At 33.2% G+C, this 6,702-nt stretch overlaps 1 long non-coding RNA gene across 1 annotated transcript; it reads left to right on the top strand.

The window, feature by feature from the left end:
• Positions 1-1,441: 1,441 nt before the first annotated feature.
• Positions 1,442-2,597, top strand: LOC128296408 (uncharacterized). Its single transcript, XR_008287028.1, has 2 exons — positions 1,442-1,528; positions 2,405-2,597. It is a non-coding gene; the product is annotated as an uncharacterized LOC128296408 (long non-coding RNA).
• The last annotated feature ends 4,105 nt before the right edge of the window (positions 2,598-6,702 follow it).

Genomic DNA, 6,702 nt, shown 5'->3' with positions numbered 1-6,702 from the left:
TAACGCCCCAATTTTCGGGAATCCTGTGAATGTTGGAATAGGTTTAATTATGTTAGTGGGCCTCTAGAAAGCCTAAACTTAAGATAGAACTCGACAATTTTAGTTAATTTTTGTTCCATAAGAAAAAGAGGGTGAAATTATGAAATAAAACCTATGTGAAAATGTTTGAAAATGCTATAGGCTAAATTGAAGTGGCCAAATAAATAGGAGTGCAAAATAGGAGGATTTGCATGACAAACCTCCCATTTTACATGAAGTGGCTAGCCATCATGTTGTTGTAGACAATATGAGCACTTGATATCCATAATTTATGGTACAAATTGATACAAATTGATAATAGGTTAGGTAAATGTTCCATGATAATGGGTTAGGTAAATGTTTCATGATAATGGGTTAGGTAAATGTTTCATGATAAGAATTTCATGTCTTTTGTATTAAAGAATTAAATGGATGAAATATGAAGTTTTATTAAAAGAAAAAGGGGTGAAAAGAACAAATTTTGTCCATCATTGTTCATCATAGCTGAAAGTTAGAGAAGAAAAAGGAGAGGAGAAAGCTCTTGAGTATTCGGTCATTAAGAGGAGGAAAATTGAAGGTAAGTTCTTGGTACCTTGCTTCTATTTTGAGGTTCATGAGTTCTTCTTGATTCTACCTTAACTCTTGAAGTATATTTTGATTTTTAGTTGTGTTGTGAGCATTTAGTCATGAATTAAAATGAAGGAAATGGTTGTTGTTTCATGTTCTTTTGATGAAAAATGGAAGATAGGTGAAGTTGAGCCAAACAAATGAGCATGCATGTGCCTTAGATGTTAAAGGGAAAAATCAGCTAACATGTTGTGCTTTAAAATGATGAAATGGAGATTATACTTAAGTAAAATCATAGATATGTGATGATTAATTGGTGATATACATGTTTAAATAACAAGCATGCAAGTTAGGTGTGAAAGAGTGATTTGGTAATAAATCGCTTGGGACAATGACGATAACGTGACTTTGGAAAATCACCATAAATTGTGGGAGATGAGTTAGAAGCTGCATAAATTATGTAATTAAATGGAATAAACTAGAACATATTTTGAATTACGTACAATGAGAAATTTGATTAAGTAATGAAGAGTGGTCGATTAGTCAAATAGTGAAACATGAGAAACTTTAAGAAAAATCTGGTATTGATTGGCCATACCAAAAATTCTGAAAATTTTATGGATAGAAGATATATGAGTCTATTTTCAGGGAAAATTAACGGAACTTGATTTGGAGTTTCGTAACTTCATTATAAATAATTTAGTGACTGTTGCTCGGGAAGACGACTTGCGGTGAAATTATGATTATGTGGTAAACATTGACAAAAATTTGTTAATGAGTTGCTTATTGATTTCTTATAAGCTTACTATGATCATGTAGGTGTGGTTGGCGAATATTGTAAGGGGTTAATCGTAGTTTGTATTTGAATAGTTAGATTAACGTGTTAGTAATCCAATTGTAGGCGGTTCGTGTGTGGATCTTGTCAGCATATTGTCGCAAACAGGTGTGTAACTAACACCCTCTTTCTTAGTCTAGATCGGCAAAAGTCGAAAAGCTGAACCCGAAAACCGGTATTTTGTAGATTTGCGAGTGTGCGAATGCTCGTGAGGTAAATCGATTAATGTTTTTGGTAAGCTGCAATGTTTGGACTACAAAGTGCATGATTTCTGTGCCCTCTATATTTTTGGGCTTAATGGGCCAAAATTGGAATGATAGGCCAACGGGCCTAATTCGGTAAGAACCCTCGGTAGTGATTCTGTTAGTACGTGAAAGGTAGGAATGTGCATGAAAAACCCTAAAATAGATAAATTACTGAAATACCTTTAAAAGTGGAAAATTTACAGTTCTACCCCTAGGAGATAAATTACCGAAATACCCTTAGGGTTAAATTAACCTAAATGCATGTTTGATTGTTGTTATTTCTTGCATGCCATGTTGTTATTATCGATGCATGGGATTTGGGATATTGACGGAGGAAGTCTGAAAGTGGCTTGTCCACGTCTTGGAGGCTTTGCCTCAATTCTTGATAATGACAAAGCAAGGTGCAAGCTGTGGAGTGTTAAATTTGGGTGGGTTGAGCTATTCCCCACATGGAGTGTATGGCTGGTGCGGGTGGAGTGTAGTGGTTGGTGGGTTGAGTAGTCTCCCCAAATGGGCTTGCATATGTTCTTGATGTTGCATGTATTTTGAAATAGGCCTATGGGCCATCTTGTTATCTGAATAAGGGCTAAGGCCCGTTTATTATGTCTGAAAAGGGCTCGGTCGATACCATTGTTACTGAATGGGCTTAGGCCCAATAGGCTTGAGTGACTTGGGCTTTGAATGGGTTTTCCTTACACTGAGTTTCCTCAAACTCACCCTTTTATTTTCATCCATGCAGGAAATCTCCAACCATAGTGGGCTTGGAGCTGTGAGGGAATTCGGAGTGGCCACCCGTTCTGAAAGTTTGATTTTCTTCTAGTGAACTGGACATCCTTTTATTTACGTTTGAAGTTTTGGGTTTTTAAATGTAATAAGGCCGCTTAATTATTTTTGATGGTTTTAATATGTATTACTAAGATAGGTATTACTTATTTTAATTGTTGAAATTGGATAGCTTTAGGGCACGTTTTCAAAAACAACAATTGATTTCAAAATAACACGACAACAAGCAAAGCTTCCGCAATGAAAGTATTTTCCAAAATTAATCACTTTTCCTAAAGATGACTTAATCAAATCGGTTTCCTAGAAATATCCATGACGTTAAGGTGTGGCAATGGCGGTATGCATGTCTAGGATTAGATTCAAAGGGGGCTTGGTACTTAAGCAGTCCGATGGACTCACCACATCTTTTCCGATTTCCTACCTGGTGCACAGCTTCCATTCACTTTAACCTATAATGAAATTATCTTTTAAAACACTAAGTAAGTTTTTCTGGATCAACAATATAAAATGTTTTGAACGCTTCGATGTGGCATGTCGGATCCGGTCATAACGTCTGGGCCGGGTTTGAGGTGTTGCAATTGTTATGGGGTTATTTTATTCAAATGATTCAAAATCTCTTTTAGTTGGGTATGCTGATGTTGGATACTTATCAGATCCACATAAAAGGTCGATCTCAAACAGGATATTTATTTACATGTGGGGGCACTGTCATATCATGGTGTTCAACAAATCAAACATTACCTACTGCTTATTCAAATCATGTAGAAATAATTGCAATGCATGAGATAAGTCGAGAGTGTATTTGGCTAAGGTTATTGACCTAACATATCCAGAAGATATGTAATTTACCTTTATAGGAAAAGATGCCAACTATCTTATATGAAGATAATACAACATGTATAGCTCAATTGAAGGGTGATTATATTAAAGGTGATAGAACGAAACATATTTCACCAAAATTATTCTTCACCCATGATCTTGATGAAAGAAGTTATATAAATGTTCAATAAATTCGATCTAGTGATAATTTAGCAGATCTTTTTACTAACGCATTGCCAACTTCAATATTTGAAAGTCTACTATACAAGATTGGAATGTGTCAACTCAAAGATGTAATGTAATTTGCCATTAGGGGGAGTCTAAAACAAGTTGTACTCTTTTTCCTTTAACCAAGGTTTTGTCCCATTGGATTTTCCTGGTAAAGGTTTTTAATGAGGTAGCTTGTAATAGAAGATTGTGTACTCTTTTTCCTTCATTAGGTTTTTATCCTACAAGGTTTTTCCTAGTAAGATTTTAATGAGACACATTATCTACCAAATGGACATCCAAGGGAGAGTGTTATGAATATCTTATAAAGTAGATGTCCATCATAATCAAGATAAAGTTTTGATGTACTTTAAATTCTAATAGTTATTAGGATTAGATCTTTACTTCTTTTATACTTCTTATGCCTATAAATAGAGACTCTGATGAAGCATTGTAATTATCCCTTTTTATCAATAAAGTACATTCTCTATTACTTTCATATTTTCTTTGTTCTTTATTCTTTCAATCTCTATTTATTTTATAACAACACGAGCTTAATAAAAACAATGTCTAATTGAATCTTAATTCCAAAGTATGAGAGTGGACAGTTGTATCCACTGGGTGAATGAAATTAAGCATGATTTAAACAAATACTCATATTTATATAATTAAAATATTCATAATTTATAATATAAATGTTTATTATTAAAATATATGCAAATGTTTTTAATAAAATATTAAGAACATTACTTAAAATTTAAATTTATTAAATTTAAAATTTATTTTCTTCAAAAATTTAAAATTCATTTTCAAATAAAATTATAATATCATATAAATTTATTAAAATAGTTAATTAGATTATTACATATAAACATGTATGTTTAATAAAATTAAAAATTATAATATTAACCACGTTAAAATTTATAATACTTTATATCAATATTTTAATATTCTTAAAAATAAAAATTTAAAATTATAAAATATTATTAAAAACAATATTAGGAAAATGTTTTCCTTAAATTATTCTCCATAAAACTAGATTTACTCATCTATCTATCTAAGCTCGAATGTCCGCCCAAAATTTGGAAGGATTTGTGCAAAAATAGTAGGCTCAAAAAATAAGTTTGAGCAAAAAGCTTAGCTGTTTAAAATATGATTAGGGCTCGGGCTGGGACTCGAGCTTGAATATTTAGGATTCAAGCTAGATCCGCCTATTTTAAGTTTATAATATTTTATATTACGTTATATATATAATATAATTTATAACACATAAAAATTAAATATATAATAATATATAAGACTTATAATGTAAACATAAAAAATGTTTTGATTATATATAAAAATTTAATAAATAAAAATATAAAAATATTAAATATTAAATTAAAATAATGTAAAATTTCAAATTTAAAAAAATATAAACATAATTAAAAGATAACCATTTATAAATATATAGTAAAATGACTTGAAATAACCTATAAATACTTCTACGTAAAAATAAATACAAGCCAAAAAGTTAATTGGGTTAGGTTGAGTTGGGTGGGATTTAACTTTAGGCTCAAGGGATCCGTGGGTCCCTACCTAGTTAGATTTAGTAAGTATTTTAACTACTTATATATAAATTGGGCCTCGCTAGCATTTGAATTAAGCAACGGAAAAACAAAGGGCACAGTTTTTTTTTTTTTTTTAAATGTTAACATCAGACATTTCATTAGTGATTGACAGCATCAGTCAAAATAACTTGGTGAATTCAAGCAGGATAGTCCTTAATCCAATACAAATCATTATCAAGAGTATTGCTCATGGGCAGCCTTGTTGCCTTCTCGTCGCGTATGGTTGATACGAAACTTAGCAAACTGTTATAGCAAGGATTTGGCCTTGTCAAGAATTTGTCCAATCTCGGAGAAGTCTTCTTCTTTACTAATCAATTCTTTCATAATCACTCTTGCATCTCCTTCAAAAATAACATAGGAAAATCTCATGTCCATAGTTGTTTCAACGGCTCTAAAAGCTGCAATGGCTTCCGCAGTAGCAGCGTTTGCTGCAATTGGCAATTACAAAGCTGCTGCACCGACCACAAATCCTTAACACAACTCCCACCCCTCCATTGTTGTTTGATGCCTTAAAACTAGCATCGAAGTTGACCTTAATAAGATTGGAGGTTGGGCTTCTACATTGGCAGCAAGGTGAACAACCATCACTTCTTTTGCTTTAGTGAAATCCTTGTAGCAATTCTTAGCACTTTCAACAATTCTTCCATCGATATCATTGCAATTGCGAAAAAAAGAAGCATTTAATGTCCAAATAAAAATTAAGGAACCTGTCAAAATCGTCTTCCTTCAATTCCGAGTTGCAATTTCAATCCAATGCACCCCATTATTCACGTCCCCATTGCATATCTGATTTGAAAATCCACTTAAGGCCACTCTCGCAATAGGGCATTCATAATATCTTAAACAAGCAAAACTCGCCCCTTGTATTCGTGCATTCAAAGCACAACCTGAGGGGAGAATATTATTGCACACTCTCCAACAGAAGATCTTGATTTTCTTGCTCATCTTCGCTTTGCTTCCATGCAATTTTATGAGGTCCCAACTCGTCAGCCGATTGAAGCAAACGTTTGCTATACCCACTTGGAACTGAGTAATTCCCATCAGCATTCCAGTTTCAGATCAGTTTATCTTTAGCATTCTGGTTCACCAATGGAATCTTGCAAATTACCTTTGGTTTCTCTTTGGAGAAATCCTTCTTAATACGGTTCTCCTTACAAACCATTCGGCTTGCATCAATGAGTTCACAAACCTTAGATTCTTCGTTGAAGTTGGTACAAGGGGATTGAGCCAAGGAATTTAATTGGGCTGGAATCCAAACATCTTCTTTAATTTGTGTGGTGAGACCATTTCCTATCCGCCATCTAGCACCTTTATGAAGAATAGCTTTGCTGCTCCAAATGCTTCTCCAAAGGATAGAGGGGTTGCAACCAATACTTGCTTCCATAAAGGAACAATTCAGAAAGTATCTAGCTTTAAAGACTTTATGGCAAAGTGAGTTATTGTGAATGAGACGCCATCCTTGTTTTTCTAATAGAGTAAGGTCAAAGAAATGCAAATCCCAAAACCCCCTCTACTTTTTGGTTGACAAACTTTGTTCCATTTGAACAAAGGTATTCTTTTTCCTTCATCATTGTTGTGCCACCAAAACCTTCTTATTACCTTTATTTATCTTATCGCA

Source organism: Gossypium arboreum, chromosome 8, assembly GCF_025698485.1.
Source record: "Gossypium arboreum isolate Shixiya-1 chromosome 8, ASM2569848v2, whole genome shotgun sequence".
In the NCBI taxonomy this organism is placed as follows: Eukaryota; Viridiplantae; Streptophyta; class Magnoliopsida; order Malvales; family Malvaceae; genus Gossypium; species Gossypium arboreum.
Note: the sequence above shows the minus strand (reverse complement) of the source record. Positions and strands in the feature narration are given on the sequence as shown.